This window comes from Salmo salar, unplaced genomic scaffold, assembly GCF_965601325.2.
Source record: "Salmo salar unplaced genomic scaffold, fSalSal1 ptg000588l, whole genome shotgun sequence".
NCBI classification, from domain to species: Eukaryota; Metazoa; Chordata; class Actinopteri; order Salmoniformes; family Salmonidae; genus Salmo; species Salmo salar.
In genome coordinates this window covers 564,263-591,269 of record NW_027675428.1, presented here as the reverse complement: position 1 = coordinate 591,269, position 27,007 = coordinate 564,263, and the positions used below count along the sequence as shown (strand labels likewise).

General features: G+C 43.3%; 8 non-coding genes across 8 annotated transcripts; all 8 read left to right on the top strand.

Moving 5' to 3' along the window:
• The first annotated feature begins 9,567 nt into the window (after positions 1-9,567).
• Positions 9,568-9,639, top strand: trnap-ugg (transfer RNA proline (anticodon UGG)). Its single transcript has one exon. It is a non-coding gene; the product is annotated as a tRNA-Pro (tRNA).
• A 4,158-nt stretch (positions 9,640-13,797) lies between these two features.
• On the top strand, positions 13,798-13,869 carry trnap-ugg (transfer RNA proline (anticodon UGG)). Its single transcript has one exon. It is a non-coding gene; the product is annotated as a tRNA-Pro (tRNA).
• A 1,338-nt stretch (positions 13,870-15,207) lies between these two features.
• Positions 15,208-15,279, top strand: trnap-ugg (transfer RNA proline (anticodon UGG)). The gene has a single exon. It is a non-coding gene; the product is annotated as a tRNA-Pro (tRNA).
• A 1,338-nt stretch (positions 15,280-16,617) lies between these two features.
• trnap-ugg (transfer RNA proline (anticodon UGG)) lies at positions 16,618-16,689 on the top strand. The gene has a single exon. It is a non-coding gene; the product is annotated as a tRNA-Pro (tRNA).
• Positions 16,690-18,028: 1,339 nt separating this feature from the next.
• Positions 18,029-18,100, top strand: trnap-ugg (transfer RNA proline (anticodon UGG)). Its single transcript has one exon. It is a non-coding gene; the product is annotated as a tRNA-Pro (tRNA).
• Positions 18,101-19,438: 1,338 nt separating this feature from the next.
• On the top strand, positions 19,439-19,510 carry trnap-ugg (transfer RNA proline (anticodon UGG)). The gene has a single exon. It is a non-coding gene; the product is annotated as a tRNA-Pro (tRNA).
• A 1,338-nt stretch (positions 19,511-20,848) lies between these two features.
• On the top strand, positions 20,849-20,920 carry trnap-ugg (transfer RNA proline (anticodon UGG)). Its single transcript has one exon. It is a non-coding gene; the product is annotated as a tRNA-Pro (tRNA).
• Positions 20,921-23,668: 2,748 nt separating this feature from the next.
• On the top strand, positions 23,669-23,740 carry trnap-ugg (transfer RNA proline (anticodon UGG)). The gene has a single exon. It is a non-coding gene; the product is annotated as a tRNA-Pro (tRNA).
• The last annotated feature ends 3,267 nt before the right edge of the window (positions 23,741-27,007 follow it).

The following is a 27,007-nucleotide window of genomic DNA, read 5'->3' as shown; positions in this document are numbered from 1 at the left end:
AAATGACACCCAGCCCCTAAACCTAGTGAATATCTCATGCTCTGCATTGGCTGGGAATCGAACACTGGTCAACTGCTTGGAAGGCAGCTATGCTCACCACTATACCACCAATGCTATGTGAAGCTCGTAAGCAACATGGAGACATCGATTCATATCCTGACCGTCATTTTTGTGGAAAGTGAAAATTCTTTGACCAAACGGATCGTTGGTATAGTTGTACTATTATGGCTTAGGGTGGGAGAGGTCCCTGGTTAAAAAATCTATCATTTTAATCAGTACCTGTTACCTTCAGATTAGTCCCGTGACACTTGTGGAAAACGTAGGGCAAAACGGAGAACATTGTGACAAGTGGGGTCACATTAGTTTGTAGCCCAAAGATTTTGGATTCTACAAACAGATGTTTGCACATAGAGGGTTCCGACTTCAGACGAGTCCCCTGACACTTGTGGGGGACGTAGAGACAAATTGAGAACACCACCGTGTTCGTGAGGGTCTCCCCTTTCCAGGGAGTGGTCATACGATGTTGTAGGTCAAACGGTTCAGATGCTACAGATGTTTTTGTGAGAATACCGATTATTGGTATGTCTCATGGTTTGACAAACACCGCTCTAGCTCCACCACCATTTATTGCAGATGTGGAGTTGTAACATAAACAGTTACGGAGGCTTGAGACAGATACGACGCGTTTCAATCTCTCTAGTTGAAAACTGATCGATTTGAATGGGTATTTTTTACGTTCGTTTACTTTGATTCACGTACTGATGCATCAATCGACTCAAAATAAATGAGCTCCATTCTTTTTTAAGTTTTATTTTTTCATTTTCTCTTTTAAAATATTAATTGACCTCATTTTGCTCAATATTCATTTGTCAACACTCATCATCAGTTTGCTGTCGCGGCTTAAGAAGACAGAATGTGAAAGACACAGCAGATGAAATACAAAAGATTTGAACTGAAGCCTGGTCAACAGTTTGGAAGACTGCTATGCTCACAAGTATAGCACAAACACTCACATGAGGTTCAATCTATCCAAGCACCATGGACAAGAACAATTGATATCCTCATTGTAATTGCCGCAGAAAGCAAAACAATTTTATTCTTGTCTAAGGCTCGTTGGTCTAGGGGTATGATTCTCGCTTTGGGTGCGAGAGGTCCCGGGTTGAAATCCCGGATGAGCCCTTTTGCAGATCTTTTAACAAGCTCAGACAGGCAGATCTCTGGCCACTGGTTGCAAACAGCCACCTCTTGGGCGCAGGACGAGGTGGCTGAATGGTTTAGGCGATGGACTGCGTATCTATTGTGATATTCACTAGTTGGCTCAATATCGCACTTCATTTAGAAAACCTGCAAAAACTAAGAGCAAATCTGACTTCCACTAACAAGGACATTGATTCCAATGTAATACACTTGAAATGACACCCAGCCCCTAAACCTAGTGAATATCTCATGCTCTGCATTGGCTGGGAATCGAACACTGGTCAACTGCTTGGAAGGCAGCTATGCTCACCACTATACCACCAATGCTATGTGAAGCTCGTAAGCAACATGGAGACATCGATTCATATCCTGACCGTCATTTTTGTGGAAAGTGAAAATTCTTTGACCAAACGGATCGTTGGTATAGTTGTACTATTATGGCTTAGGGTGCGAGAGGTCCCTGGTTAAAAAATCTATCATTTTAATCAGTACCTGTTACCTTCAGATTAGTCCCGTGACACTTGTGGAAAACGTAGGGCAAAACGGAGAACATTGTGACAAGTGGGGTCACATTAGTTTGTAGCCCAAAGATTTTGGATTCTACAAACAGATGTTTGCACATAGAGGGTTCCGACTTCAGACGAGTCCCCTGACACTTGTGGGGGACGTAGAGACAAATTGAGAACACCACCGTGTTCGTGAGGGTCTCCCCTTTCCAGGGAGTGGTCATACGATGTTGTAGGTCAAACGGTTCAGATGCTACAGATGTTTTTGTGAGAATACCGATTATTGGTATGTCTCATGGTTTGACAAACACCGCTCTAGCTCCACCACCATTTATTGCAGATGTGGAGTTGTAACATAAACAGTTACGGAGGCTTGAGACAGATACGACGCGTTTCAATCTCTCTAGTTGAAAACTGATCGATTTGAATGGGTATTTTTTACGTTCGTTTACTTTGATTCACGTACTGATGCATCAATCGACTCAAAATAAATGAGCTCCATTCTTTTTTAAGTTTTATTTTTTCATTTTCTCTTTTAAAATATTAATTGACCTCATTTTGCTCAATATTCATTTGTCAACACTCATCATCAGTTTGCTGTCGCGGCTTAAGAAGACAGAATGTGAAAGACACAGCAGATGAAATACAAAAGATTTGAACTGAAGCCTGGTCAACAGTTTGGAAGACTGCTATGCTCACAAGTATAGCACAAACACTCACATGAGGTTCAATCTATCCAAGCACCATGGACAAGAACAATTGATATCCTCATTGTAATTGCCGCAGAAAGCAAAACAATTTTATTCTTGTCTAAGGCTCGTTGGTCTAGGGGTATGATTCTCGCTTTGGGTGCGAGAGGTCCCGGGTTGAAATCCCGGATGAGCCCTTTTGCAGATCTTTTAACAAGCTCAGACAGGCAGATCTCTGGCCACTGGTTGCAAACAGCCACCTCTTGGGCGCAGGACGAGGTGGCTGAATGGTTTAGGCGATGGACTGCGTATCTATTGTGATATTCACTAGTTGGCTCAATATCGCACTTCATTTAGAAAACCTGCAAAAACTAAGAGCAAATCTGACTTCCACGAACAAGGACATTGATTCCAATGTAATACACTTGAAATGACACCCAGCCCCTAAACCTAGTGAATATCTCATGCTCTGCATTGGCTGGGAATCGAACACTGGTCAACTGCTTGGAAGGCAGCTATGCTCACCACTATACCACCAATGCTATGTGAAGCTCGTAAGCAACATGGAGACATCGATTCATATCCTGACCGTCATTTTTGTGGAAAGTGAAAATTCTTTGACCAAACGGATCGTTGGTATAGTTGTACTATTATGGCTTAGGGTGCGAGAGGTCCCTGGTTAAAAAATCTATCATTTTAATCAGTACCTGTTACCTTCAGATTAGTCCCGTGACACTTGTGGAAAACGTAGGGCAAAACGGAGAACATTGTGACAAGTGGGGTCACATTAGTTTGTAGCCCAAAGATTTTGGATTCTACAAACAGATGTTTGCACATAGAGGGTTCCGACTTCAGACGAGTCCCCTGACACTTGTGGGGGACGTAGAGACAAATTGAGAACACCACCGTGTTCGTGAGGGTCTCCCCTTTCCAGGGAGTGGTCATACGATGTTGTAGGTCAAACGGTTCAGATGCTACAGATGTTTTTGTGAGAATACCGATTATTGGTATGTCTCATGGTTTGACAAACACCGCTCTAGCTCCACCACCATTTATTGCAGATGTGGAGTTGTAACATAAACAGTTACGGAGGCTTGAGACAGATACGACGCGTTTCAATCTCTCTAGTTGAAAACTGATCGATTTGAATGGGTATTTTTTACGTTCGTTTACTTTGATTCACGTACTGATGCATCAATCGACTCAAAATAAATGAGCTCCATTCTTTTTTAAGTTTTATTTTTTCATTTTCTCTTTTAAAATATTAATTGACCTCATTTTGCTCAATATTCATTTGTCAACACTCATCATCAGTTTGCTGTCGCGGCTTAAGAAGACAGAATGTGAAAGACACAGCAGATGAAATACAAAAGATTTGAACTGAAGCCTGGTCAACAGTTTGGAAGACTGCTATGCTCACAAGTATAGCACAAACACTCACATGAGGTTCAATCTATCCAAGCACCATGGACAAGAACAATTGATATCCTCATTGTAATTGCCGCAGAAAGCAAAACAATTTTATTCTTGTCTAAGGCTCGTTGGTCTAGGGGTATGATTCTCGCTTTGGGTGCGAGAGGTCCCGGGTTGAAATCCCGGATGAGCCCTTTTGCAGATCTTTTAACAAGCTCAGACAGGCAGATCTCTGGCCACTGGTTGCAAACAGCCACCTCTTGGGCGCAGGACGAGGTGGCTGAATGGTTTAGGCGATGGACTGCGTATCTATTGTGATATTCACTAGTTGGCTCAATATCGCACTTCATTTAGAAAACCTGCAAAAACTAAGAGCAAATCTGACTTCCACGAACAAGGACATTGATTCCAATGTAATACACTTGAAATGACACCCAGCCCCTAAACCTAGTGAATATCTCATGCTCTGCATTGGCTGGGAATCGAACACTGGTCAACTGCTTGGAAGGCAGCTATGCTCACCACTATACCACCAATGCTATGTGAAGCTCGTAAGCAACATGGAGACATCGATTCATATCCTGACCGTCATTTTTGTGGAAAGTGAAAATTCTTTGACCAAACGGATCGTTGGTATAGTTGTACTATTATGGCTTAGGGTGCGAGAGGTCCCTGGTTAAAAAATCTATCATTTTAATCAGTACCTGTTACCTTCAGATTAGTCCCGTGACACTTGTGGAAAACGTAGGGCAAAACGGAGAACATTGTGACAAGTGGGGTCACATTAGTTTGTAGCCCAAAGATTTTGGATTCTACAAACAGATGTTTGCACATAGAGGGTTCCGACTTCAGACGAGTCCCCTGACACTTGTGGGGGACGTAGAGACAAATTGAGAACACCACCGTGTTCGTGAGGGTCTCCCCTTTCCAGGGAGTGGTCATACGATGTTGTAGGTCAAACGGTTCAGATGCTACAGATGTTTTTGTGAGAATACCGATTATTGGTATGTCTCATGGTTTGACAAACACCGCTCTAGCTCCACCACCATTTATTGCAGATGTGGAGTTGTAACATAAACAGTTACGGAGGCTTGAGACAGATACGACGCGTTTCAATCTCTCTAGTTGAAAACTGATCGATTTGAATGGGTATTTTTTACGTTCGTTTACTTTGATTCACGTACTGATGCATCAATCGACTCAAAATAAATGAGCTCCATTCGTTTTTAAGTTTTATTTTTTCATTTTCTCTTTTAAAATATTAATTGACCTCATTTTGCTCAATATTCATTTGTCAACACTCATCATCAGTTTGCTGTCGCGGCTTAAGAATACAGAATGTGAAAGACACAGCAGATGAAATACAAAAGATTTGAACTGAAGCCTGGTCAACAGTTTGGAAGACTGCTATGCTCACAAGTATAGCACAAACACTCACATGAGGTTCAATCTATCCAAGCACCATGGACAAGAACAATTGATATCCTCATTGTAATTGCCGCAGAAAGCAAAACAATTTTATTCTTGTCTAAGGCTCGTTGGTCTAGGGGTATGATTCTCGCTTTGGGTGCGAGAGGTCCCGGTTTCAAATCCCGGATGAGCCCTTTTTCAGATCTTTTAACAAGCTCAGACAGGCAGATCTCTGGCCACTGGTTGCAAACAGCCACCTCTTGGGCGCAGGACGAGGTGGCTGAATGGTTTAGGCGATGGACTGCGTATCTATTGTGATATTCACTAGTTGGCTCAATATCGCACTTCATTTAGAAAACCTGCAAAAACTAAGAGCAAATCTGACTTCCACGAACAAGGACATTGATTCCAATGTAATAGACTTGAAATGACACCCAGCCCCTGAAACTAGTGAATATCTCATGCTCTGCATTGGCTGGGAATTGAACCCTGGACAACTGCTTGGAAGGCAGCTATGCTCACCACTATACCACCAATGCTATGTGAAGCTCTTAAGCAACATGGAGACATCGATTCATATCCTGACCGTCATTTTTGTGGAAAGTGAAAATTCTTTGACCAAACGGATCGTTGGTATAGTTGTACTATTATGGCTTAGGGTGCGAGAGGTCCCTGGTTAAAAAATCTATCATTTTAATCAGTACCTGTTACCTTCAGATTAGTCCCGTGACACTTGTGGAAAACGTAGGGCAAAACGGAGAACATTGTGACAAGTGGGGTCACATTAGTTTGTAGCCCAAAGATTTTGGATTCTACAAACAGATGTTTGCACATAGAGGGTTCCGACTTCAGACGAGTCCCCTGACACTTGTGGGGGACGTAGAGACAAATTGAGAACACCACCGTGTTCGTGAGGGTCTCCCCTTTCCAGGGAGTGGTCATACGATGTTGTAGGTCAAACGGTTCAGATGCTACAGATGTTTTTGTGAGAATACCGATTATTGGTATGTCTCATGGTTTGACAAACACCGCTCTAGCTCCACCACCATTTATTGCAGATGTGGAGTTGTAACATAAACAGTTACGGAGGCTTGAGACAGATACGACGCGTTTCAATCTCTCTAGTTGAAAACTGATCGATTTGAATGGGTATTTTTTACGTTCGTTTACTTTGATTCACGTACTGATGCATCAATCGACTCAAAATAAATGAGCTCCATTCTTTTTTAAGTTTTATTTTTTCATTTTCTCTTTTAAAATATTAATTGACCTCATTTTGCTCAATATTCATTTGTCAACACTCATCATCAGTTTGCTGTCGCGGCTTAAGAAGACAAAATGTGAAAGACACAGCAGATGAAATACAAAAGATTTGAACTGAAGCCTGGTCAACAGTTTGGAAGACTGCTATGCTCACAAGTATAGCACAAACACTCACATGAGGTTCAATCTATCCAAGCACCATGGACAAGAACAATTGATATCCTCATTGTAATTGCCGCAGAAAGCAAAACAATTTTATTCTTGTCTAAGGCTCGTTGGTCTAGGGGTATGATTCTCGCTTTGGGTGCGAGAGGTCCCGGGTTCAAATCCCAGATGAGCCCTTTTTCAGATCTTTTAACAAGCTCAGACAGGCAGATCTCTGGCCACTGGTTGCAAACAGCCACCTCTTGGGCGCAGGACGAGGTGGCTGAATGGTTTAGGCGATGGACTGCGTATCTATTGTGATATTCACTAGTTGGCTCAATATCGCACTTCATTTAGAAAACCTGCAAAAACTAAGAGCAAATCTGACTTCCACGAACAAGGACATTGATTCCAATGTAATAGACTTGAAATGACACCCAGCCCCTGAAACTAGTGAATATCTCATGCTCTGCATTGGCTGGGAATTGAACCCTGGACAACTGCTTGGAAGGCAGCTATGCTCACCACTATACCACCAATGCTATGTGAAGCTCTTAAGCAACATGGAGACATCGATTCATATCCTGACCGTCATTTTTGTGGAAAGTGAAAATTCTTTGACCAAACGGATCGTTGGTATAGTTGTACTATTATGGCTTAGGGTGCGAGAGGTCCCTGGTTAAAAAATCTATCATTTTAATCAGTACCTGTTACCTTCAGATTAGTCCCGTGACACTTGTGGAAAACGTAGGGCAAAACGGAGAACATTGTGACAAGTGGGGTCACATTAGTTTGTAGCCCAAAGATTTTGGATTCTACAAACAGATGTTTGCACATAGAGGGTTCCGACTTCAGACGAGTCCCCTGACACTTGTGGGGGACGTAGAGACAAATTGAGAACACCACCGTGTTCGTGAGGGTCTCCCCTTTCCAGGGAGTGGTCATACGATGTTGTAGGTCAAACGGTTCAGATGCTACAGATGTTTTTGTGAGAATACCGATTATTGGTATGTCTCATGGTTTGACAAACACCGCTCTAGCTCCACCACCATTTATTGCAGATGTGGAGTTGTAACATAAACAGTTACGGAGGCTTGAGACAGATACGACGCGTTTCAATCTCTCTAGTTGAAAACTGATCGATTTGAATGGGTATTTTTTACGTTCGTTTACTTTGATTCACGTACTGATGCATCAATCGACTCAAAATAAATGAGCTCCATTCTTTTTTAAGTTTTATTTTTTCATTTTCTCTTTTAAAATATTAATTGACCTCATTTTGCTCAATATTCATTTGTCAACACTCATCATCAGTTTGCTGTCGCGGCTTAAGAAGACAGAATGTGAAAGACACAGCAGATGAAATACAAAAGATTTGAACTGAAGCCTGGTCAACAGTTTGGAAGACTGCTATGCTCACAAGTATAGCACAAACACTCACATGAGGTTCAATCTATCCAAGCACCATGGACAAGAACAATTGATATCCTCATTGTAATTGCCGCAGAAAGCAAAACAATTTTATTCTTGTCTAAGGCTCGTTGGTCTAGGGGTATGATTCTCGCTTTGGGTGCGAGAGGTCCCGGTTTCAAATCCCGGATGAGCCCTTTTTCAGATCTTTTAACAAGCTCAGACAGGCAGATCTCTGGCCACTGGTTGCAAACAGCCACCTCTTGGGCGCAGGACGAGGTGGCTGAATGGTTTAGGCGATGGACTGCGTATCTATTGTGATATTCACTAGTTGGCTCAATATCGCACTTCATTTAGAAAACCTGCAAAAACTAAGAGCAAATCTGACTTCCACGAACAAGGACATTGATTCCAATGTAATAGACTTGAAATGACACCCAGCCCCTGAAACTAGTGAATATCTCATGCTCTGCATTGGCTGGGAATTGAACCCTGGACAACTGCTTGGAAGGCAGCTATGCTCACCACTATACCACCAATGCTATGTGAAGCTCTTAAGCAACATGGAGACATCGATTCATATCCTGACCGTCATTTTTGTGGAAAGTGAAAATTCTTTGACCAAACGGATCGTTGGTATAGTTGTACTATTATGGCTTAGGGTGCGAGAGGTCCCTGGTTAAAAAATCTATCATTTTAATCAGTACCTGTTACCTTCAGATTAGTCCCGTGACACTTGTGGAAAACGTAGGGCAAAACGGAGAACATTGTGACAAGTGGGGTCACATTAGTTTGTAGCCCAAAGATTTTGGATTCTACAAACAGATGTTTGCACATAGAGGGTTCCGACTTCAGACGAGTCCCCTGACACTTGTGGGGGACGTAGAGACAAATTGAGAACACCACCGTGTTCGTGAGGGTCTCCCCTTTCCAGGGAGTGGTCATACGATGTTGTAGGTCAAACGGTTCAGATGCTACAGATGTTTTTGTGAGAATACCGATTATTGGTATGTCTCATGGTTTGACAAACACCGCTCTAGCTCCACCACCATTTATTGCAGATGTGGAGTTGTAACATAAACAGTTACGGAGGCTTGAGACAGATACGACGCGTTTCAATCTCTCTAGTTGAAAACTGATCGATTTGAATGGGTATTTTTTACGTTCGTTTACTTTGATTCACGTACTGATGCATCAATCGACTCAAAATAAATGAGCTCCATTCTTTTTTAAGTTTTATTTTTTCATTTTCTCTTTTAAAATATTAATTGACCTCATTTTGCTCAATATTCATTTGTCAACACTCATCATCAGTTTGCTGTCGCGGCTTAAGAAGACAAAATGTGAAAGACACAGCAGATGAAATACAAAAGATTTGAACTGAAGCCTGGTCAACAGTTTGGAAGACTGCTATGCTCACAAGTATAGCACAAACACTCACATGAGGTTCAATCTATCCAAGCACCATGGACAAGAACAATTGATATCCTCATTGTAATTGCCGCAGAAAGCAAAACAATTTTATTCTTGTCTAAGGCTCGTTGGTCTAGGGGTATGATTCTCGCTTTGGGTGCGAGAGGTCCCGGGTTCAAATCCCGGATGAGCCCTTTTTCAGATCTTTTAACAAGCTCAGACAGGCAGATCTCTGGCCACTGGTTGCAAACAGCCACCTCTTGGGCGCAGGACGAGGTGGCTGAATGGTTTAGGCGATGGACTGCGTATCTATTGTGATATTCACTAGTTGGCTCAATATCGCACTTCATTTAGAAAACCTGCAAAAACTAAGAGCAAATCTGACTTCCACGAACAAGGACATTGATTCCAATGTAATAGACTTGAAATGACACCCAGCCCCTGAAACTAGTGAATATCTCATGCTCTGCATTGGCTGGGAATTGAACCCTGGACAACTGCTTGGAAGGCAGCTATGCTCACCACTATACCACCAATGCTATGTGAAGCTCTTAAGCAACATGGAGACATCGATTCATATCCTGACCGTCATTTTTGTGGAAAGTGAAAATTCTTTGACCAAACGGATCGTTGGTATAGTTGTACTATTATGGCTTAGGGTGCGAGAGGTCCCTGGTTAAAAAATCTATCATTTTAATCAGTACCTGTTACCTTCAGATTAGTCCCGTGACACTTGTGGAAAACGTAGGGCAAAACGGAGAACATTGTGACAAGTGGGGTCACATTAGTTTGTAGCCCAAAGATTTTGGATTCTACAAACAGATGTTTGCACATAGAGGGTTCCGACTTCAGACGAGTCCCCTGACACTTGTGGGGGACGTAGAGACAAATTGAGAACACCACCGTGTTCGTGAGGGTCTCCCCTTTCCAGGGAGTGGTCATACGATGTTGTAGGTCAAACGGTTCAGATGCTACAGATGTTTTTGTGAGAATACCGATTATTGGTATGTCTCATGGTTTGACAAACACCGCTCTAGCTCCACCACCATTTATTGCAGATGTGGAGTTGTAACATAAACAGTTACGGAGGCTTGAGACAGATACGACGCGTTTCAATCTCTCTAGTTGAAAACTGATCGATTTGAATGGGTATTTTTTACGTTCGTTTACTTTGATTCACGTACTGATGCATCAATCGACTCAAAATAAATGAGCTCCATTCTTTTTTAAGTTTTATTTTTTCATTTTCTCTTTTAAAATATTAATTGACCTCATTTTGCTCAATATTCATTTGTCAACACTCATCATCAGTTTGCTGTCGCGGCTTAAGAAGACAGAATGTGAAAGACACAGCAGATGAAATACAAAAGATTTGAACTGAAGCCTGGTCAACAGTTTGGAAGACTGCTATGCTCACAAGTATAGCACAAACACTCACATGAGGTTCAATCTATCCAAGCACCATGGACAAGAACAATTGATATCCTCATTGTAATTGCCGCAGAAAGCAAAACAATTTTATTCTTGTCTAAGGCTCGTTGGTCTAGGGGTATGATTCTCGCTTTGGGTGCGAGAGGTCCCGGGTTGAAATCCCGGATGAGCCCTTTTGCAGATCTTTTAACAAGCTCAGACAGGCAGATCTCTGGCCACTGGTTGCAAACAGCCACCTCTTGGGCGCAGGACGAGGTGGCTGAATGGTTTAGGCGATGGACTGCGTATCTATTGTGATATTCACTAGTTGGCTCAATATCGCACTTCATTTAGAAAACCTGCAAAAACTAAGAGCAAATCTGACTTCCACTAACAAGGACATTGATTCCAATGTAATACACTTGAAATGACACCCAGCCCCTAAACCTAGTGAATATCTCATGCTCTGCATTGGCTGGGAATCGAACACTGGTCAACTGCTTGGAAGGCAGCTATGCTCACCACTATACCACCAATGCTATGTGAAGCTCGTAAGCAACATGGAGACATCGATTCATATCCTGACCGTCATTTTTGTGGAAAGTGAAAATTCTTTGACCAAACGGATCGTTGGTATAGTTGTACTATTATGGCTTAGGGTGCGAGAGGTCCCTGGTTAAAAAATCTATCATTTTAATCAGTACCTGTTACCTTCAGATTAGTCCCGTGACACTTGTGGAAAACGTAGGGCAAAACGGAGAACATTGTGACAAGTGGGGTCACATTAGTTTGTAGCCCAAAGATTTTGGATTCTACAAACAGATGTTTGCACATAGAGGGTTCCGACTTCAGACGAGTCCCCTGACACTTGTGGGGGACGTAGAGACAAATTGAGAACACCACCGTGTTCGTGAGGGTCTCCCCTTTCCAGGGAGTGGTCATACGATGTTGTAGGTCAAACGGTTCAGATGCTACAGATGTTTTTGTGAGAATACCGATTATTGGTATGTCTCATGGTTTGACAAACACCGCTCTAGCTCCACCACCATTTATTGCAGATGTGGAGTTGTAACATAAACAGTTACGGAGGCTTGAGACAGATACGACGCGTTTCAATCTCTCTAGTTGAAAACTGATCGATTTGAATGGGTATTTTTTACGTTCGTTTACTTTGATTCACGTACTGATGCATCAATCGACTCAAAATAAATGAGCTCCATTCTTTTTTAAGTTTTATTTTTTCATTTTCTCTTTTAAAATATTAATTGACCTCATTTTGCTCAATATTCATTTGTCAACACTCATCATCAGTTTGCTGTCGCGGCTTAAGAAGACAGAATGTGAAAGACACAGCAGATGAAATACAAAAGATTTGAACTGAAGCCTGGTCAACAGTTTGGAAGACTGCTATGCTCACAAGTATAGCACAAACACTCACATGAGGTTCAATCTATCCAAGCACCATGGACAAGAACAATTGATATCCTCATTGTAATTGCCGCAGAAAGCAAAACAATTTTATTCTTGTCTAAGGCTCGTTGGTCTAGGGGTATGATTCTCGCTTTGGGTGCGAGAGGTCCCGGGTTGAAATCCCGGATGAGCCCTTTTGCAGATCTTTTAACAAGCTCAGACAGGCAGATCTCTGGCCACTGGTTGCAAACAGCCACCTCTTGGGCGCAGGACGAGGTGGCTGAATGGTTTAGGCGATGGACTGCGTATCTATTGTGATATTCACTAGTTGGCTCAATATCGCACTTCATTTAGAAAACCTGCAAAAACTAAGAGCAAATCTGACTTCCACGAACAAGGACATTGATTCCAATGTAATAGACTTGAAATGACACCCAGCCCCTGAAACTAGTGAATATCTCATGCTCTGCATTGGCTGGGAATTGAACCCTGGACAACTGCTTGGAAGGCAGCTATGCTCACCACTATACCACCAATGCTATGTGAAGCTCTTAAGCAACATGGAGACATCGATTCATATCCTGACCGTCATTTTTGTGGAAAGTGAAAATTCTTTGACCAAACGGATCGTTGGTATAGTTGTACTATTATGGCTTAGGGTGCGAGAGGTCCCTGGTTAAAAAATCTATCATTTTAATCAGTACCTGTTACCTTCAGATTAGTCCCGTGACACTTGTGGAAAACGTAGGGCAAAACGGAGAACATTGTGACAAGTGGGGTCACATTAGTTTGTAGCCCAAAGATTTTGGATTCTACAAACAGATGTTTGCACATAGAGGGTTCCGACTTCAGACGAGTCCCCTGACACTTGTGGGGGACGTAGAGACAAATTGAGAACACCACCGTGTTCGTGAGGGTCTCCCCTTTCCAGGGAGTGGTCATACGATGTTGTAGGTCAAACGGTTCAGATGCTACAGATGTTTTTGTGAGAATACCGATTATTGGTATGTCTCATGGTTTGACAAACACCGCTCTAGCTCCACCACCATTTATTGCAGATGTGGAGTTGTAACATAAACAGTTACGGAGGCTTGAGACAGATACGACGCGTTTCAATCTCTCTAGTTGAAAACTGATCGATTTGAATGGGTATTTTTTACGTTCGTTTACTTTGATTCACGTACTGATGCATCAATCGACTCAAAATAAATGAGCTCCATTCTTTTTTAAGTTTTATTTTTTCATTTTCTCTTTTAAAATATTAATTGACCTCATTTTGCTCAATATTCATTTGTCAACACTCATCATCAGTTTGCTGTCGCGGCTTAAGAAGACAAAATGTGAAAGACACAGCAGATGAAATACAAAAGATTTGAACTGAAGCCTGGTCAACAGTTTGGAAGACTGCTATGCTCACAAGTATAGCACAAACACTCACATGAGGTTCAATCTATCCAAGCACCATGGACAAGAACAATTGATATCCTCATTGTAATTGCCGCAGAAAGCAAAACAATTTTATTCTTGTCTAAGGCTCGTTGGTCTAGGGGTATGATTCTCGCTTTGGGTGCGAGAGGTCCCGGGTTCAAATCCCGGATGAGCCCTTTTTCAGATCTTTTAACAAGCTCAGACAGGCAGATCTCTGGCCACTGGTTGCAAACAGCCACCTCTTGGGCGCAGGACGAGGTGGCTGAATGGTTTAGGCGATGGACTGCGTATCTATTGTGATATTCACTAGTTGGCTCAATATCGCACTTCATTTAGAAAACCTGCAAAAACTAAGAGCAAATCTGACTTCCACGAACAAGGACATTGATTCCAATGTAATAGACTTGAAATGACACCCAGCCCCTGAAACTAGTGAATATCTCATGCTCTGCATTGGCTGGGAATTGAACCCTGGACAACTGCTTGGAAGGCAGCTATGCTCACCACTATACCACCAATGCTATGTGAAGCTCTTAAGCAACATGGAGACATCGATTCATATCCTGACCGTCATTTTTGTGGAAAGTGAAAATTCTTTGACCAAACGGATCGTTGGTATAGTTGTACTATTATGGCTTAGGGTGCGAGAGGTCCCTGGTTAAAAAATCTATCATTTTAATCAGTACCTGTTACCTTCAGATTAGTCCCGTGACACTTGTGGAAAACGTAGGGCAAAACGGAGAACATTGTGACAAGTGGGGTCACATTAGTTTGTAGCCCAAAGATTTTGGATTCTACAAACAGATGTTTGCACATAGAGGGTTCCGACTTCAGACGAGTCCCCTGACACTTGTGGGGGACGTAGAGACAAATTGAGAACACCACCGTGTTCGTGAGGGTCTCCCCTTTCCAGGGAGTGGTCATACGATGTTGTAGGTCAAACGGTTCAGATGCTACAGATGTTTTTGTGAGAATACCGATTATTGGTATGTCTCATGGTTTGACAAACACCGCTCTAGCTCCACCACCATTTATTGCAGATGTGGAGTTGTAACATAAACAGTTACGGAGGCTTGAGACAGATACGACGCGTTTCAATCTCTCTAGTTGAAAACTGATCGATTTGAATGGGTATTTTTTACGTTCGTTTACTTTGATTCACGTACTGATGCATCAATCGACTCAAAATAAATGAGCTCCATTCGTTTTTAAGTTTTATTTTTTCATTTTCTCTTTTAAAATATTAATTGACCTCATTTTGCTCAATATTCATTTGTCAACACTCATCATCAGTTTGCTGTCGCGGCTTAAGAATACAGAATGTGAAAGACACAGCAGATGAAATACAAAAGATTTGAACTGAAGCCTGGTCAACAGTTTGGAAGACTGCTATGCTCACAAGTATAGCACAAACACTCACATGAGGTTCAATCTATCCAAGCACCATGGACAAGAACAATTGATATCCTCATTGTAATTGCCGCAGAAAGCAAAACAATTTTATTCTTGTCTAAGGCTCGTTGGTCTAGGGGTATGATTCTCGCTTTGGGTGCGAGAGGTCCCGGGTTCAAATCCCGGATGAGCCCTTTTTCAGATCTTTTAACAAGCTCAGACAGGCAGATCTCTGGCCACTGGTTGCAAACAGCCACCTCTTGGGCGCAGGACGAGGTGGCTGAATGGTTTAGGCGATGGACTGCGTATCTATTGTGATATTCACTAGTTGGCTCAATATCGCACTTCATTTAGAAAACCTGCAAAAACTAAGAGCAAATCTGACTTCCACGAACAAGGACATTGATTCCAATGTAATAGACTTGAAATGACACCCAGCCCCTGAAACTAGTGAATATCTCATGCTCTGCATTGGCTGGGAATTGAACCCTGGACAACTGCTTGGAAGGCAGCTATGCTCACCACTATACCACCAATGCTATGTGAAGCTCTTAAGCAACATGGAGACATCGATTCATATCCTGACCGTCATTTTTGTGGAAAGTGAAAATTCTTTGACCAAACGGATCGTTGGTATAGTTGTACTATTATGGCTTAGGGTGCGAGAGGTCCCTGGTTAAAAAATCTATCATTTTAATCAGTACCTGTTACCTTCAGATTAGTCCCGTGACACTTGTGGAAAACGTAGGGCAAAACGGAGAACATTGTGACAAGTGGGGTCACATTAGTTTGTAGCCCAAAGATTTTGGATTCTACAAACAGATGTTTGCACATAGAGGGTTCCGACTTCAGACGAGTCCCCTGACACTTGTGGGGGACGTAGAGACAAATTGAGAACACCACCGTGTTCGTGAGGGTCTCCCCTTTCCAGGGAGTGGTCATACGATGTTGTAGGTCAAACGGTTCAGATGCTACAGATGTTTTTGTGAGAATACCGATTATTGGTATGTCTCATGGTTTGACAAACACCGCTCTAGCTCCACCACCATTTATTGCAGATGTGGAGTTGTAACATAAACAGTTACGGAGGCTTGAGACAGATACGACGCGTTTCAATCTCTCTAGTTGAAAACTGATCGATTTGAATGGGTATTTTTTACGTTCGTTTACTTTGATTCACGTACTGATGCATCAATCGACTCAAAATAAATGAGCTCCATTCGTTTTTAAGTTTTATTTTTTCATTTTCTCTTTTAAAATATTAATTGACCTCATTTTGCTCAATATTCATTTGTCAACACTCATCATCAGTTTGCTGTCGCGGCTTAAGAATACAGAATGTGAAAGACACAGCAGATGAAATACAAAAGATTTGAACTGAAGCCTGGTCAACAGTTTGGAAGACTGCTATGCTCACAAGTATAGCACAAACACTCACATGAGGTTCAATCTATCCAAGCACCATGGACAAGAACAATTGATATCCTCATTGTAATTGCCGCAGAAAGCAAAACAATTTTATTCTTGTCTAAGGCTCGTTGGTCTAGGGGTATGATTCTCGCTTTGGGTGCGAGAGGTCCCGGGTTCAAATCCCGGATGAGCCCTTTTTCAGATCTTTTAACAAGCTCAGACAGGCAGATCTCTGGCCACTGGTTGCAAACAGCCACCTCTTGGGCGCAGGACGAGGTGGCTGAATGGTTTAGGCGATGGACTGCGTATCTATTGTGATATTCACTAGTTGGCTCAATATCGCACTTCATTTAGAAAACCTGCAAAAACTAAGAGCAAATCTGACTTCCACGAACAAGGACATTGATTCCAATGTAATAGACTTGAAATGACACCCAGCCCCTGAAACTAGTGAATATCTCATGCTCTGCATTGGCTGGGAATTGAACCCTGGACAACTGCTTGGAAGGCAGCTATGCTCACCACTATACCACCAATGCTATGTGAAGCTCTTAAGCAACATGGAGACATCGATTCATATCCTGACCGTCATTTTTGTGGAAAGTGAAAATTCTTTGACCAAACGGATCGTTGGTATAGTTGTACTATTATGGCTTAGGGTGCGAGAGGTCCCTGGTTAAAAAATCTATCATTTTAATCAGTACCTGTTACCTTCAGATTAGTCCCGTGACACTTGTGGAAAACGTAGGGCAAAACGGAGAACATTGTGACAAGTGGGGTCACATTAGTTTGTAGCCCAAAGATTTTGGATTCTACAAACAGATGTTTGCACATAGAGGGTTCCGACTTCAGACGAGTCCCCTGACACTTGTGGGGGACGTAGAGACAAATTGAGAACACCACCGTGTTCGTGAGGGTCTCCCCTTTCCAGGGAGTGGTCATACGATGTTGTAGGTCAAACGGTTCAGATGCTACAGATGTTTTTGTGAGAATACCGATTATTGGTATGTCTCATGGTTTGACAAACACCGCTCTAGCTCCACCACCATTTATTGCAGATGTGGAGTTGTAACATAAACAGTTACGGAGGCTTGAGACAGATACGACGCGTTTCAATCTCTCTAGTTGAAAACTGATCGATTTGAATGGGTATTTTTTACGTTCGTTTACTTTGATTCACGTACTGATGCATCAATCGACTCAAAATAAATGAGCTCCATTCGTTTTTAAGTTTTATTTTTTCATTTTCTCATTTTAAAATATTAATTGACCTCATTTTGCTCAATATTCATTTGTCAACACCCATCATCAGTTTGCTGTCGCGGCTTAAGAAGACAAAATGTGAAAGACACAGCAGATGAAATACAAAAGATTTGAACTGAAGCCTGGTCAACAGTTTGGAAGACTGCTATGCTCACAAGTATAGCACAAACACTCACATGAGGTTCAATCTATCCAAGCACCATGGACAAGAACAATTGATATCCTCATTGTAATTGCCGCAGAAAGCAAAACAATTTTACTCTTGTCTAAGGCTCGTTGGTCTAGGGGTATGATTCTCGCTTTGGGTGCGAGAGGTCCCGGGTTCAAATCCCGGATGAGCCCTTTTTCAGATCTTTTAACAAGCTCAGACAGGCAGATCTCTGGCCACTGGTTGCAAACAGCCACCTCTTGGGCGCAGGACGAGGTGGCTGAATGGTTTAGGCGATGGACTGCGTATCTATTGTGATATTCACTAGTTGGCTCAATATCGCACTTCATTTAGAAAACCTGCAAAAACTAAGAGCAAATCTGACTTCCACGAACAAGGACATTGATTCCAATGTAATAGACTTGAAATGACACCCAGCCCCTGAAACTAGTGAATATCTCATGCTCTGCATTGGCTGGGAATTGAACCCTGGACAACTGCTTGGAAGGCAGCTATGCTCACCACTATACCACCAATGCTATGTGAAGCTCTTAAGCAACATGGAGACATCGATTCATATCCTGACCGTCATTTTTGTGGAAAGTGAAAATTCTTTGACCAAACGGATCGTTGGTATAGTTGTACTATTATGGCTTAGGGTGCGAGAGGTCCCTGGTTAAAAAATCTATCATTTTAATCAGTACCTGTTACCTTCAGATTAGTCCCGTGACACTTGTGGAAAACGTAGGGCAAAACGGAGAACATTGTGACAAGTGGGGTCACATTAGTTTGTAGCCCAAAGATTTTGGATTCTACAAACAGATGTTTGCACATAGAGGGTTCCGACTTCAGACGAGTCCCCTGACACTTGTGGGGGACGTAGAGACAAATTGAGAACACCACCGTGTTCGTGAGGGTCTCCCCTTTCCAGGGAGTGGTCATACGATGTTGTAGGTCAAACGGTTCAGATGCTACAGATGTTTTTGTGAGAATACCGATTATTGGTATGTCTCATGGTTTGACAAACACCGCTCTAGCTCCACCACCATTTATTGCAGATGTGGAGTTGTAACATAAACAGTTACGGAGGCTTGAGACAGATACGACGCGTTTCAATCTCTCTAGTTGAAAACTGATCGATTTGAATGGGTATTTTTTACGTTCGTTTACTTTGATTCACGTACTGATGCATCAATCGACTCAAAATAAATGAGCTCCATTCTTTTTTAAGTTTTATTTTTTCATTTTCTCTTTTAAAATATTAATTGACCTCATTTTGCTCAATATTCATTTGTCAACACTCATCATCAGTTTGCTGTCGCGGCTTAAGAAGACAAAATGTGAAAGACACAGCAGATGAAATACAAAAGATTTGAACTGAAGCCTGGTCAACAGTTTGGAAGACTGCTATGCTCACAAGTATAGCACAAACACTCACATGAGGTTCAATCTATCCAAGCACCATGGACAAGAACAATTGATATCCTCATTGTAATTGCCGCAGAAAGCAAAACAATTTTATTCTTGTCTAAGGCTCGTTGGTCTAGGGGTATGATTCTCGCTTTGGGTGCGAGAGGTCCCGGGTTCAAATCCCGGATGAGCCCTTTTTCAGATCTTTTAACAAGCTCAGACAGGCAGATCTCTGGCCACTGGTTGCAAACAGCCACCTCTTGGGCGCAGGACGAGGTGGCTGAATGGTTTAGGCGATGGACTGCGTATCTATTGTGATATTCACTAGTTGGCTCAATATCGCACTTCATTTAGAAAACCTGCAAAAACTAAGAGCAAATCTGACTTCCACGAACAAGGACATTGATTCCAATGTAATAGACTTGAAATGACACCCAGCCCCTGAAACTAGTGAATATCTCATGCTCTGCATTGGCTGGGAATTGAACCCTGGACAACTGCTTGGAAGGCAGCTATGCTCACCACTATACCACCAATGCTATGTGAAGCTCTTAAGCAACATGGAGACATCGATTCATATCCTGACCGTCATTTTTGTGGAAAGTGAAAATTCTTTGACCAAACGGATCGTTGGTATAGTTGTACTATTATGGCTTAGGGTGCGAGAGGTCCCTGGTTAAAAAATCTATCATTTTAATCAGTACCTGTTACCTTCAGATTAGTCCCGTGACACTTGTGGAAAACGTAGGGCAAAACGGAGAACATTGTGACAAGTGGGGTCACATTAGTTTGTAGCCCAAAGATTTTGGATTCTACAAACAGATGTTTGCACATAGAGGGTTCCGACTTCAGACGAGTCCCCTGACACTTGTGGGGGACGTAGAGACAAATTGAGAACACCACCGTGTTCGTGAGGGTCTCCCCTTTCCAGGGAGTGGTCATACGATGTTGTAGGTCAAACGGTTCAGATGCTACAGATGTTTTTGTGAGAATACCGATTATTGGTATGTCTCATGGTTTGACAAACACCGCTCTAGCTCCACCACCATTTATTGCAGATGTGGAGTTGTAACATAAACAGTTACGGAGGCTTGAGACAGATACGACGCGTTTCAATCTCTCTAGTTGAAAACTGATCGATTTGAATGGGTATTTTTTACGTTCGTTTACTTTGATTCACGTACTGATGCATCAATCGACTCAAAATAAATGAGCTCCATTCTTTTTTAAGTTTTATTTTTTCATTTTCTCTTTTAAAATATTAATTGACCTCATTTTGCTCAATATTCATTTGTCAACACTCATCATCAGTTTGCTGTCGCGGCTTAAGAAGACAAAATGTGAAAGACACAGCAGATGAAATACAAAAGATTTGAACTGAAGCCTGGTCAACAGTTTGGAAGACTGCTATGCTCACAAGTATAGCACAAACACTCACATGAGGTTCAATCTATCCAAGCACCATGGACAAGAACAATTGATATCCTCATTGTAATTGCCGCAGAAAGCAAAACAATTTTATTCTTGTCTAAGGCTCGTTGGTCTAGGGGTATGATTCTCGCTTTGGGTGCGAGAGGTCCCGGGTTCAAATCCCGGATGAGCCCTTTTTCAGATCTTTTAACAAGCTCAGACAGGCAGATCTCTGGCCACTGGTTGCAAACAGCCACCTCTTGGGCGCAGGACGAGGTGGCTGAATGGTTTAGGCGATGGACTGCGTATCTATTGTGATATTCACTAGTTGGCTCAATATCGCACTTCATTTAGAAAACCTGCAAAAACTAAGAGCAAATCTGACTTCCACGAACAAGGACATTGATTCCAATGTAATAGACTTGAAATGACACCCAGCCCCTGAAACTAGTGAATATCTCATGCTCTGCATTGGCTGGGAATTGAACCCTGGACAACTGCTTGGAAGGCAGCTATGCTCACCACTATACCACCAATGCTATGTGAAGCTCTTAAGCAACATGGAGACATCGATTCATATCCTGACCGTCATTTTTGTGGAAAGTGAAAATTCTTTGACCAAACGGATCGTTGGTATAGTTGTACTATTATGGCTTAGGGTGCGAGAGGTCCCTGGTTAAAAAATCTATCATTTTAATCAGTACCTGTTACCTTCAGATTAGTCCCGTGACACTTGTGGAAAACGTAGGGCAAAACGGAGAACATTGTGACAAGTGGGGTCACATTAGTTTGTAGCCCAAAGATTTTGGATTCTACAAACAGATGTTTGCACATAGAGGGTTCCGACTTCAGACGAGTCCCCTGACACTTGTGGGGGACGTAGAGACAAATTGAGAACACCACCGTGTTCGTGAGGGTCTCCCCTTTCCAGGGAGTGGTCATACGATGGTGTAGGTCAAACGGTTCAGATGCTACAGATGTTTTTGTGAGAAGACCGATTATTGGTATGTCTCATGGTTTGACAAACACCGCTCTAGCTCCACCACCATTTATTGCAGATGTGGAGTTGTAACATAAACAGTTACGGAGGCTTGAGACAGATACGACGCGTTTCAATCTCTCTAGTTGAAAACTGATCGATTTGAATGGGTATTTTTTACGTTCGTTTACTTTGATTCACGTACTGATGCATCAATCGACTCAAAATAAATGAGCTCCATTCTTTTTTAAGTTTTATTTTTTCATTTTCTCTTTTAAAATATTAATTGACCTCATTTTGCTCAATATTCATTTGTCAACACTCATCATCAGTTTGCTGTCGCGGCTTAAGAAGACAGAATGTGAAAGACACAGCAGATGAAATACAAAAGATTTGAACTGAAGCCTGGTCAACAGTTTGGAAGACTGCTATGCTCACAAGTATAGCACAAACACTCACATGAGGTTCAATCTATCCAAGCACCATGGACAAGAACAATTGATATCCTCATTGTAATTGCCGCAGAAAGCAAAACAATTTTATTCTTGTCTAAGGCTCGTTGGTCTAGGGGTATGATTCTCGCTTTGGGTGCGAGAGGTCCCGGGTTGAAATCCCGGATGAGCCCTTTTGCAGATCTTTTAACAAGCTCAGACAGGCAGATCTCTGGCCACTGGTTGCAAACAGCCACCTCTTGGGCGCAGGACGAGGTGGCTGAATGGTTTAGGCGATGGACTGCGTATCTATTGTGATATTCACTAGTTGGCTCAATATCGCACTTCATTTAGAAAACCTGCAAAAACTAAGAGCAAATCTGACTTCCACTAACAAGGACATTGATTCCAATGTAATACACTTGAAATGACACCCAGCCCCTAAACCTAGTGAATATCTCATGCTCTGCATTGGCTGGGAATCGAACCCTGGTCAACTGCTTGGAAGGCAGCTATGCTCACCACTATACCACCAATGCTATGTGAAGCTCGTAAGCAACATGGAGACATCGATTCATATCCTGACCGTCATTTTTGTGGAAAGTGAAAATTCTTTGACCAAACGGATCGTTGGTATAGTTGTACTATTATGGCTTAGGGTGCGAGAGGTCCCTGGTTAAAAAATCTATCATTTTAATCAGTACCTGTTACCTTCAGATTAGTCCCGTGACACTTGTGGAAAACGTAGGGCAAAACGGAGAACATTGTGACAAGTGGGGTCACATTAGTTTGTAGCCCAAAGATTTTGGATTCTACAAACAGATGTTTGCACATAGAGGGTTCCGACTTCAGACGAGTCCCCTGACACTTGTGGGGGACGTAGAGACAAATTGAGAACACCACCGTGTTCGTGAGGGTCTCCCCTTTCCAGGGAGTGGTCATACGATGGTGTAGGTCAAACGGTTCAGATGCTACAGATGTTTTTGTGAGAAGACCGATTATTGGTATGTCTCATGGTTTGACAAACACCGCTCTAGCTCCACCACCATTTATTGCAGATGTGGAGTTGTAACATAAACAGTTACGGAGGCTTGAGACAGATACGACGCGTTTCAATCTCTCTAGTTGAAAACTGATCGATTTGAATGGGTATTTTTTACGTTCGTTTACTTTGATTCACGTACTGATGCATCAATCGACTCAAAATAAATGAGCTCCATTCTTTTTTAAGTTTTATTTTTTCATTTTCTCTTTTAAAATATTAATTGACCTCATTTTGCTCAATATTCATTTGTCAACACTCATCATCAGTTTGCTGTCGCGGCTTAAGAAGACAGAATGTGAAAGACACAGCAGATGAAATACAAAAGATTTGAACTGAAGCCTGGTCAACAGTTTGGAAGACTGCTATGCTCACAAGTATAGCACAAACACTCACATGAGGTTCAATCTATCCAAGCACCATGGACAAGAACAATTGATATCCTCATTGTAATTGCCGCAGAAAGCAAAACAATTTTATTCTTGTCTAAGGCTCGTTGGTCTAGGGGTATGATTCTCGCTTTGGGTGCGAGAGGTCCCGGGTTCAAATCCCGGATGAGCCCTTTTTCAGATCTTTTAACAAGCTCAGACAGGCAGATCTCTGGCCACTGGTCTTCCGGTTTCCGGTTTGGAGCGAGCAGTCGCACCACGCTTCGCTCCACAGGTAATATTCCACTTCGCTACATTACAACGGCTTGATTTGTTTGATCTGAGCAATTCTTCTTAGCTAGCTACATAGCCGTCTTTGTATCAAAGATAATTGTGTAGTTTAGAGTAACTGAGTAATTATCGAGGCTAGCTATCTTCGTCCTCCTAACGTAGTCAACACTGCTAGCTGCTAGCTAGCTAGTCATCACCGTTAGCTAGCCAACTTCTACCGACTAGCAGAAACTATTACATTACAACGCAACGACTTGATTAGTGTGGTGTTAGTGTTAGTTAGCCAGCTACATAGTTGTCCGTGCTGTCTCTGTATCTAAGATAATTGTGTAGTTTGAGTTTGAGTATTATCGAGGTGTGCTAGCCAGCCGCGACGCGGCGCCAGACTTACTCAACACACCTAGTCATCATTAACCCACTGCCAGCTAGCCATCCGTTACCGACTAGCAGCGCTGTAGTTACTAATACTAAACAACGGAACGATTAGACTAGTGCAGTGTTACCTAGCTAGCTACCTAGTTGTCTTTGTCATAACTTGATAATTGTTAATTGATAATTGTTAGCTAGCCAGCCATCGAGGTTAGCTAGCCAGCTATTTCCGTCCCCCGCGACGCCATTTTTCCTAACCTAGCCAACTATTACCGACGAGCAGCATTGTTGAAACTAAATACACTACAAGGAACGTCTTGATTAGTGTTATGTTAGCTAGCTAGCTACAAAGTTGCTTTGTATCATGACAAGGTGTAGTACTGAAACTACCGAGGTTACCTAGCCAGCTACACGTTCAAAGTCAACAACGCAGCCACTGCTAGCTAGCCTACTCCACCAGCCAGCAGTACTGTATCATCTTAGTCAATAACATTTTTGCAACGTAAGCTTAACTTCCTGAACATTCGAGACGTGTAGTCCACTTGTCACTCCAATCTCATTTGCATTAGCGTAGCCTCTTCTGTAGCTTGTCTACTATGTGTCTGCCTATCCCTGTTCTCTCTCCTCTGCACAGGCCATACAAACGCTCCACACCGCGTGGCCGCTGCCACTCTAACCTGGTGGTCCCAGCGCGCACGACCCACGTGGAGTTCCAGGTCTCCGGCAGCCTCTGGAACTGCCGGTCTGCAGCCAACAAGGCTGAGTTCATCTCAGCCTATGCTACCCTCCAGTCCCTAGACTTCCTGGCGCTGACGGAAACATGGATCACCACAGATAACACTGCTACTCCTACTGCTCTCTCCTCGTCTGACTACGTGTTCTCGCATACCCCTAGAGCATCGAGCCAGCGGGGTGGTGGCACTGGAATCCTCATCTCTCCCAAGTGGACATTCTCTCTTTCTCCCCTGACCCATCTGTCTATCTCCTCATTTGAATTCCATGCTGTCACAGTTACCAGCCCTTTCAAGCTTAACATCCTTATCATTTATCGCCCTCCAGGTTCCCTTGGAGAGTTCATCAATGAGCTTGACGCCTTGATAAGTTCCTTTCCTGAGGATGGCTCACCTCTCACAGTTCTGGGTGACTTTAACCTCCCCACGTCTACCTTCGACTCATTCCTCTCTGCCTCCTTCTTTCCACTCCTCTCCTCTTTCGACCTCACCCTCTCACCTTCCCCCCCTACTCACAAGGCAGGCAATACGCTTGACCTCATCTTTACTAGATGCTGTTCTTCCACTAATCTCATTGCAACTCCCCTCCAAGTCTCCGACCACTACCTTGTATCCTTTTCCCTCTCGCTCTCATCCAACACTTCTCACTCTCCCCCTACTCGGATGGTATTGCGCCGTCCCAACCTTCGCTCTCTCTCTCCTGCTACTCTCTCCTCTTCCATCCTATCATCTCTTCCCTCTGCTCAAACCTTCTCCAACCTATCTCCTGATTCTGCCTCCTCAACCCTCCTCTCCTCCCTCTCTGCATCCTTTGATCTCCTCTGTCCCCTATCCTCCAGGCCGGCTCGGTCCTCCCCTCCTGCTCCGTGGCTCGACGACTCACTGCGAGCTCACAGAACAGGGCTCCGGGCAGCCGAGCGGAAATGGAGGAAAACTCGCCTCCCTGCGGACCTGGCATCCTTTCACTCCCTCCTCTCTACATTTTCCTCTTCTGTCTCCGCTGCTAAAGCCACTTTCTACCACTCTATACTCCAAGCATCTGCCTCTAACCCTAGGAAGCTCTTTGCTACCTTCTCCTCCCTCCTGAATCCTCCTCCCCCTCCCCCCCCCTCCTCCCTCTCTGCGGATGACTTCGTCAACCATTTTGAAAAGAAGGTTGACGACATCCGATCCTCGTTTGCTAAGTCAAACGACACTGCTGGTCCTGCTCACACTGCCCTACCCTGTGCTTTGACCTCTTTCTCCCCTCTCTCTCCAGATGAAATCTCGCGTCTTGTGACGGCCGGCCGCCCAACAACCTGCCCACTTGACCCTATCCCCTCCTCTCTTCTCCAGACCATTTCCGGAGACCTTCTCCCCTACCTCACCTCGCTCATCAACGCATCCTTGACCGCTGGCTACGTCCCTTCCGTCTTCAAGAGAGCGAGAGTTGCACCCCTTCTGAAAAAACCTACACTCGACCCCTCCGATGTCAACAACTACAGGCCAGTATCCCTTCTTTCCTTTCTCTCCAAAACTCTTGAACGCGCCGTGCTTGGCCAGCTCTCTTGCTATCTCTCTCAGAATGACCTTCTTGATCCTAATCAGTCAGGTTTCAAGACTGGGCATTCAACTGAGACTGCTCTTCTCTGTGTCACGGAGGCTCTCCGCACTGCTAAAGCTAACTCTCTCTCCTCTGCTCTCATCCTTCTAGACCTATCTGCTGCCTTTGATACCGTGAACCATCAGATCCTCCTCTCCACCCTCTCCGAGCTGGGCATCTCTGGCACCGCGCACGCTTGGATTGCGTCCTACCTGACAGGTCGCTCCTACCAGGTGGCGTGGCGAGAATCTGTCTCCGCACCACGTGCTCTCACCACTGGTGTCCCCCAGGGCTCTGTTCTTGGCCCACTCCTATTCTCGCTATACACCAAGTCACTTGGCTCTGTCATATCCTCACATGGTCTCTCATATCATTGCTATGCAGATGACACACAATTAATCTTCTCCTTTCCCCCTTCTGACAACCAGGTGGCGAATCGCATCTCTGCATGTCTGGCAGACATATCAGTGTGGATGACGGATCACCAC